At 52.5% G+C, this 6,351-nt stretch overlaps 1 long non-coding RNA gene across 1 annotated transcript; it reads right to left on the bottom strand.

Moving 5' to 3' along the window:
* Nucleotides 1-2,677: 2,677 nt before the first annotated feature.
* LOC130538515 (uncharacterized) lies at nucleotides 2,678-4,697 on the bottom strand. The gene is made up of 2 exons (XR_008953900.1): nucleotides 4,398-4,697; nucleotides 2,678-3,829 (listed from the first exon to the last, which is right to left on the bottom strand). It is a non-coding gene; the product is annotated as an uncharacterized LOC130538515 (long non-coding RNA).
* Nucleotides 4,698-6,351: the final 1,654 nt, after the last annotated feature.

Genomic DNA, 6,351 nt, shown 5'->3' with positions numbered 1-6,351 from the left:
TAAAGACGACTGAAGTAGCTGGGGTCCCACTTTGAGCCACACAAACTGGCTGCAAATTGGACTTTCTGAGGAGTCGCTGGGATGCAGGCGGTCGGGGGCGGGGCTTGGGACGGGGGTTCGTGGGCGGGGCTTGAGGGGTGGAGTCAATCGATTGCACCCGGAGCGTCACAGATGGAGGCTCAGGTAGCTCCAAGTTGCAACTCGCCCCGGGCGGCTCTGCCGCGTCGAGAGGGTGACAAGTTGTTCCAGAGCAAATTTGGTTTTCCAAACGTCCTGCCCCGGGATGCAGCCTGGAGCGGAAAATGTTGATACTGGGAAACTTTGCCGCGGCTCATGTTTGCAGAAGCCGCGGATCAGAATGTTCTCGACGTTGCAGGCCAGAACAATTTTGAGGAAAAATCTTCTTTCTTGACGAGCGTTCGCGCACCTGTTGGGAGCTGAGCCCCCACACGTGTCCAGCGCTCCTTTAACCCCCCCCAGCTCTCGTCTTTGTCGACACTCTTCATTAGTCCTCCGTTGCTCAGGAGGGGCTGGAGTGAAACCGTGCGTGCCCCCTCCTCCCTCCTGTCCTTGAGCCCTGCAGGATTCTCGGGGGTTCCTCGTCGCCCCCCCCCATGTCTCGGAGGTGAGAGGGCGGGTGATAATTGAACGCTCGCTGGTACTTAACAAATGCACCGAAAGACGGAATCGAAAAACCTGTTAATGAGATTTGCCTCCCCAGGCAGCGCTCGGGGATATTATTCTTATAATTTCTTAATCTAACGAATTACTCAAAGTTTATTTTCAGCTCTATTTCTTCTTCTCACCCTATAGGAGTCATTTTATTGTCAGTTTCTCCTATTGACACAGCATCAAACCGGTCTTAGCGGAGCAAAACTGGGGGAGCGCCGGCCAACCTGGGCCAAACGATGGTGCAGACGCTTGTGTTTAGGTTTGTTTACCCCACAAGATGGCTCCTGGCTCGCCGAATGGACCATGAAAATGGCTGCTCTCCGGTGCCTCCGGCGCTCTTTATAGATTGAGGTTCTTCATGTGGCAGTTACAGGCTGCTGGGAAAGACACCCCAGGGGTCGCACTCTCATTAAGGGCAGCAGCTCCGGGCGCTTTCTGCATCGCTTCCTGTGGCCACTGACCTCCATTTCACCTGTGGGCTCGCAGCTCCTCTCCTCGGTCTCCCTGTCGCTCGCAGCGGCGCCCTGAGGGTCCTCACGCGGCCGGCGTGGCTCTTGACCGGCCCGGCCCGGCCCGCCGACACCCCTCCCTCCTCGGAACGATCACAAGGGTCACGCCTGCCCCCGCCAAAATGGCAGCCATGTCCTTGGGCTTTTAGAGGAGGCATTTTCCGAGGCGAGGAGCTAGGATAGCGCTGAAAATCCAAACACCAACAAGCCATCCGTCATTTGACCGCGTCCCCGAACTCCTTCAGCCGTTTCTGCGGCCGCCTCCTCGCCGCTTCGTTCTGGCCTGGGCGCGCACGAGGAGCACCTAAAGGTGATCTCCACCAGGTAGTTAATCATTGATCAAAAAAATAAACATTACTCTGGACTTGCGGCGCCATTGTGCCTGAAGAGCGCGGAGAAATATCAATAAACACCCCCTGATCTTTTTTTTTTTTAATTAAAAGCCAAAGGCTCGATGCCCCCTCGCTCTTGTACTTTAATCGACTTTAAAGCGCTTCGGCTCTCCAGCTCCAATTTTGGGAAAACAGGACCAACAAAGAGCCGAATGTTTGCCGAGATGCTAACGTGTTAGCACGCCAGCCAACGTCGGCTGAGGAGACGCTGAAGGGCGGCCCCCCGCACGTCTTACTGGGGGATTGAGATATCAGACCGGTTCCCATCAGCGAGACTTTCACCCGCGGGCGAAACAATTTTGTCCTCCATTAGTAAACAATTAGATTATATCCAAATGCACGTGCACAGTCTCCACAAACTGTAGGTCCTCTGCCTGCGCTTGTGTGCGTGTGCTGACATTAGGATGCAAACAGGCACGTGCATAGGTATAAAAACACACACACACACACACACACACACACACACACACACACACATGCCCTGCAGGTATAAGGTTCCAGTTGGTGTATCTCTGTCTCTAAGCTCCAGTTTGATGCCCTAGTCTCATGGTATCCAACCCCCACTCTTCCTGCTCCCCCCAGGGCTCCTGAGTGTGTAAGATGGCTACTGAACCAAGAGGGCATTGTTTCTCTCCACTGGGGTTTCATAATTGAACGTTCACATTTATGCACTCCTGCACCAAAAGTAGAATCCGAGCACGTAACCAGATTAAACACATGAATTATCACGAGTGAAAAGTCCGACCTGAGATCGCACTCGCGATTACTGACGCGCGGCAGCGCGGCGGCGGCGGCGGCGGCGGCGCGTGACTCCAAAATGTCGGACGCTTCCGCGGCGGCTAATTACATTTGCGAGGACTGGCGTCTTTCTGCGGGAGGTGAAAACAGCAGTCAGCCCGCATCAGGTTGTGTGCTTCTTGGGCACGACGTGTGAGCGGAGCGGGGAGGAGAAAAGACGGCGGGCAGCAGGGACAAACCCGTCAGCCACTCAGATCGCATCAGGTCTGTCGGGACACATTGGAGCACAGCGAGCCTGATGGGATGTGCCCCCCGGGGTTGCAAAGCAGGCCAGATGACATACAGACGCAGGGGCAGGCAAAGAAGGAAGGAAGAATGGAGGACGCCACATCCTGCCTTTAATGCGCAATATGCTCCATTAGCGGGCACGCAATTACGAGCGCTAACCCCCGACTAAATAATGTACTGTCATACAGTAAAGCAGCCGCTGCGGATGTGCACGTGGGCGCCTTTCAAGGCGGCGTCACCGCCAACACACGGCGTGGGGCGACGGCCCCGGCTGCAGCTACGTAAACACACGCTCAGGGATGTAGCCGCTAACGCGTAGCCGCGATCTCACACCAGATAACCTACATGTTAAACAACATGGCACATATGCTAATGTGAAGACATCGTGTTTATGAGGCGCGCACAATGCGTATGCCCGCGAGCGGGTAAATGCACAGACACGCTTGGGTACATATGTCTGCAGGGGCACAACAGGAAATAGACACTTTTCTTCATGCCTGTTCTTTAATTGGGGCATTTATTGTTTTGCCGTGGTGTTTACTTCATTAAACGAAGGCGGTCTTTTTGGGGGGGAATGTCTCAAGGTTTATATAAGCAAAACGATGCTTTCAGCCATTAAGTTGCAAATGAACGTATCCTTATGGCTGAGGGATATGCCCGTCCAAGCTGCGTTTATATTTCACACTAATCAACTTGACTTTAACGTGTTGGATTTCAGTTTGATTTTCTTTCATCACAAATATCGCTTCCCCCCCAAGGCTGTGCATGTGTGTCTGCATCCGCCAGCGTTGAGTGCGCATGTGGGTGTGTGTATAGCCTTGTGTTAGCTGTCCATGGCACCTTCATGTCTTCCACCTCTCCCTCTCTTTGTGTGTGTGAGGTGGGGGTGTCACAAGGACAAAATGAACTAATGTTGAATATTCCGTATTGGTTTTACTGTAATTCTTTTCTAATTCTTAGTTTATTCAATTTCATCTCCTTGAGGCTGGTAGGTATGGAAATGAGGCCTGTTCTTTTTTCTTCTTCTTTTTTTGCCTGTGTAAATTGCAGCTATCACCTCGAGCCGTTCGAACAAGATTACCCAGATGGCCTTGCGTGGTGCGCCTGAAGTTTTATTTTCCTCCTCTGCCTGCTTTTCCTTCTTGGCTCCAGGGAAGAGGCCAGGGAGCTGGGAAGCCTCCTGAAGGCTCTGGGCGAAGCCACGAGGCAGCAGCTGTGGCAAAGAGAGATCTGGGGGAGGAAGAAGAGGAGGGTGTATTAGCGAGGGGGGGGGGGGGGGTGGAGGGGACTGGTGTGTGTGTGTGTGTGCACATCTGCAGGGAGGAAGGCAGTAAAATCTGAGAACACCAGCAGTTAAGAATGCTACCCCCTACTGTACCTGGCCTGGCAGTCAAGGGGGGCAGGGTGACTCTGAGGGGGGGCTGAGGGGGGGGTGGGAGGGGGGTGAAGCCTTTCCTAGATACAGGAACGTGTCTCCAGGTTTAATCATCTCAGATGGTGACACGAGACACACGGCAATGACCTTAACGTGACCTTCTCTGACCCCCTGTAAGAACAGGCTTCCATGTGTTCCCCACATCCTGCATCCTAGTTCAGTACTGGTGCACCACCACGTGCACCACCACGTGCACCACCACGTGCACGTGCTGCCTCCTGATGGGACACAGGGCTTGGGTGGGGAGCACTACTCTTCACAGTTCATTATGGGACACCTCGAGAGCACTAAGTAGGGAGCAGGAGTCAGACCCCGCCCACCCTCGTTAGTGCACTATATAGGGAATAGGGGGTAATTTCATACCTGGCTGTGACTGCTGCGTTCCATCTGTGCCCGTTTGTCGGAAGTTTCAACTGGAACCTCCCCCCCGGGGTCAGTTTCCTAATCAGAAAGTTGGAGGTTCCTCAGAAGCCCTGAGTTGACTTTCAAAGATGGCTGCACCCCCCCCCCCCCCTCCACCCCCCCGTGAAGAGCGAGGAGCTTCTGTCTGTTGGGGCTGTTGCCCGACTTGTTCTGAGGCACCAAAGCAGCCGCCTGCGTCGTCTCGTTCCCTCTATGTGCGGAAATGCTGCTTCAGTACAGGCTAAGCTAACGCAAATCCCAATTTCCTGGTGTGGTGGTCATGTGACTGAGACAGGAAGTGACCTCACTAAACTTGTAGCCTCCCCTGTATACTAAAGTAAAAGTTCTGTCATGCTGTGTATTATATTGAAGCTGTTCTTTCCAGACACATTGATGGGGATGAATAGAAAACAAATAAAATAACTGTAACATGTGGGTAAATCCTGAAATCCCAAATTTCAGCTTCCGACTCACGTCGCGTTCATCGTCGTGCCAGGTTTGTCGTTGGGTTTCCACTCGCCCTGGACATAATCTGCTGCTGGTTTTCTGCCCGGAGGAGGAATATATTTTTAATACATTAAGGTGGCCCAGAGATAGGGAATTATGCATAGTTAGGATGTTCACCTGTTTATTATTCCAACACGCAACAGCCTCTATCCGCACTAATCTCCAAAAGAACACACCCAACTCCCAGATTGCTGATCTTGGCTTGCAGGCGAGGGTGAAAGGAGATTCTCTTCTGAGATACGTGGAGTGGAGGAGCGGAGACAGGAGCTGCATAAGGAGCCTAAAGAGTCCAGACGTCGACAGACACCCACCTTAAACACACATCTAATTTACTCCTATTACAATATCGGACAATGCAGCAAATGCCCCCAGAATGCCCCCCTCCCTTCCCCCGGGGTGACTTCACTGACGCCCTGTCAGGTGCTGCAGCCAGCCAGTCAATGCTAAGCTATCCCTGTTTGTTTCCACTCCCTCCATTTGTTTGTTTTGTTAAAGTTTTGCTCTCCATCATAATGAATCACTTTTTTTTTTTCATCTCGTTCTTATTTATTCTCATGGCTGGAGGTGGAGCGCAGTGGTTGATGAGGGGCTGAAATGAACTGAGCCTTAGCCTTAGCCCCGGGGCCGGTGCATATCTTAGCATAAGTGATGGCCGACCGGAGGGCTAGAGCCTCGCTGAGAGCGCCCCTAGGACAGCAACTCTGACAGATCGTGTATTTATAGGTCTGTTGAAAGACCTCTATTGTGTCCCACATAGCCCCAGAGCATGTCTGTCCTCTGTATTATAATAAAGCCGCCGGCCTTACCGCGATGATGGATGGGTGGCCCTCGAATGGCAAGCTCCAGAATCATTAGAGTACTCCCAACATTCAGGTCCACTGATGTAAAAGACCGCTACGAGGAGCGCCGCTGCCAGTGAGCAATGCGGCGCGCTGAGGAGCTTTTAATCAAGGAAAGGTAACTGTTATTAATTATCTGCTCACGGTGAGGGAACGGGGCGAGGGAGCTCTTCTTAGGGAACGCCTTTGCATTGGGTTGGCTTTTAACTGAGGCTTAACACCTTCTGACAGTTAGCATTGCCGATAAATGCTAGCATTCCGCTGCACTAACTCGGCCCAGAGTGGCTGAAAGTTTAATTGAGCTCAGCCTATTTGTTAGGAGATTGTTGAAGAAACTATTTCCGGGGGCGGGGGAGGGTAAGCAGAAGTTGCTCAGAAATGTTCTACAGACCCTCTCCCCTGAAACAGCTTGACTTTTCTGTGCCTAAAGCCTCACGAGCAGAGTGGTGTTTGAGCTGTTTCCCAATCTCGTGTTCTTCTGTTACCTCTGGAGTGGAATATAAATGATTCCCTCTCCGTGTACAGTGTCTGCCAAGGGGCCTGCAGCCACCACGGTCCGGTCTAAAATT

Source organism: Takifugu flavidus, chromosome 15, assembly GCF_003711565.1.
Source record: "Takifugu flavidus isolate HTHZ2018 chromosome 15, ASM371156v2, whole genome shotgun sequence".
NCBI classification, from domain to species: Eukaryota; Metazoa; Chordata; class Actinopteri; order Tetraodontiformes; family Tetraodontidae; genus Takifugu; species Takifugu flavidus.
This window is presented reverse-complemented; position numbering and strand designations above follow the sequence as displayed.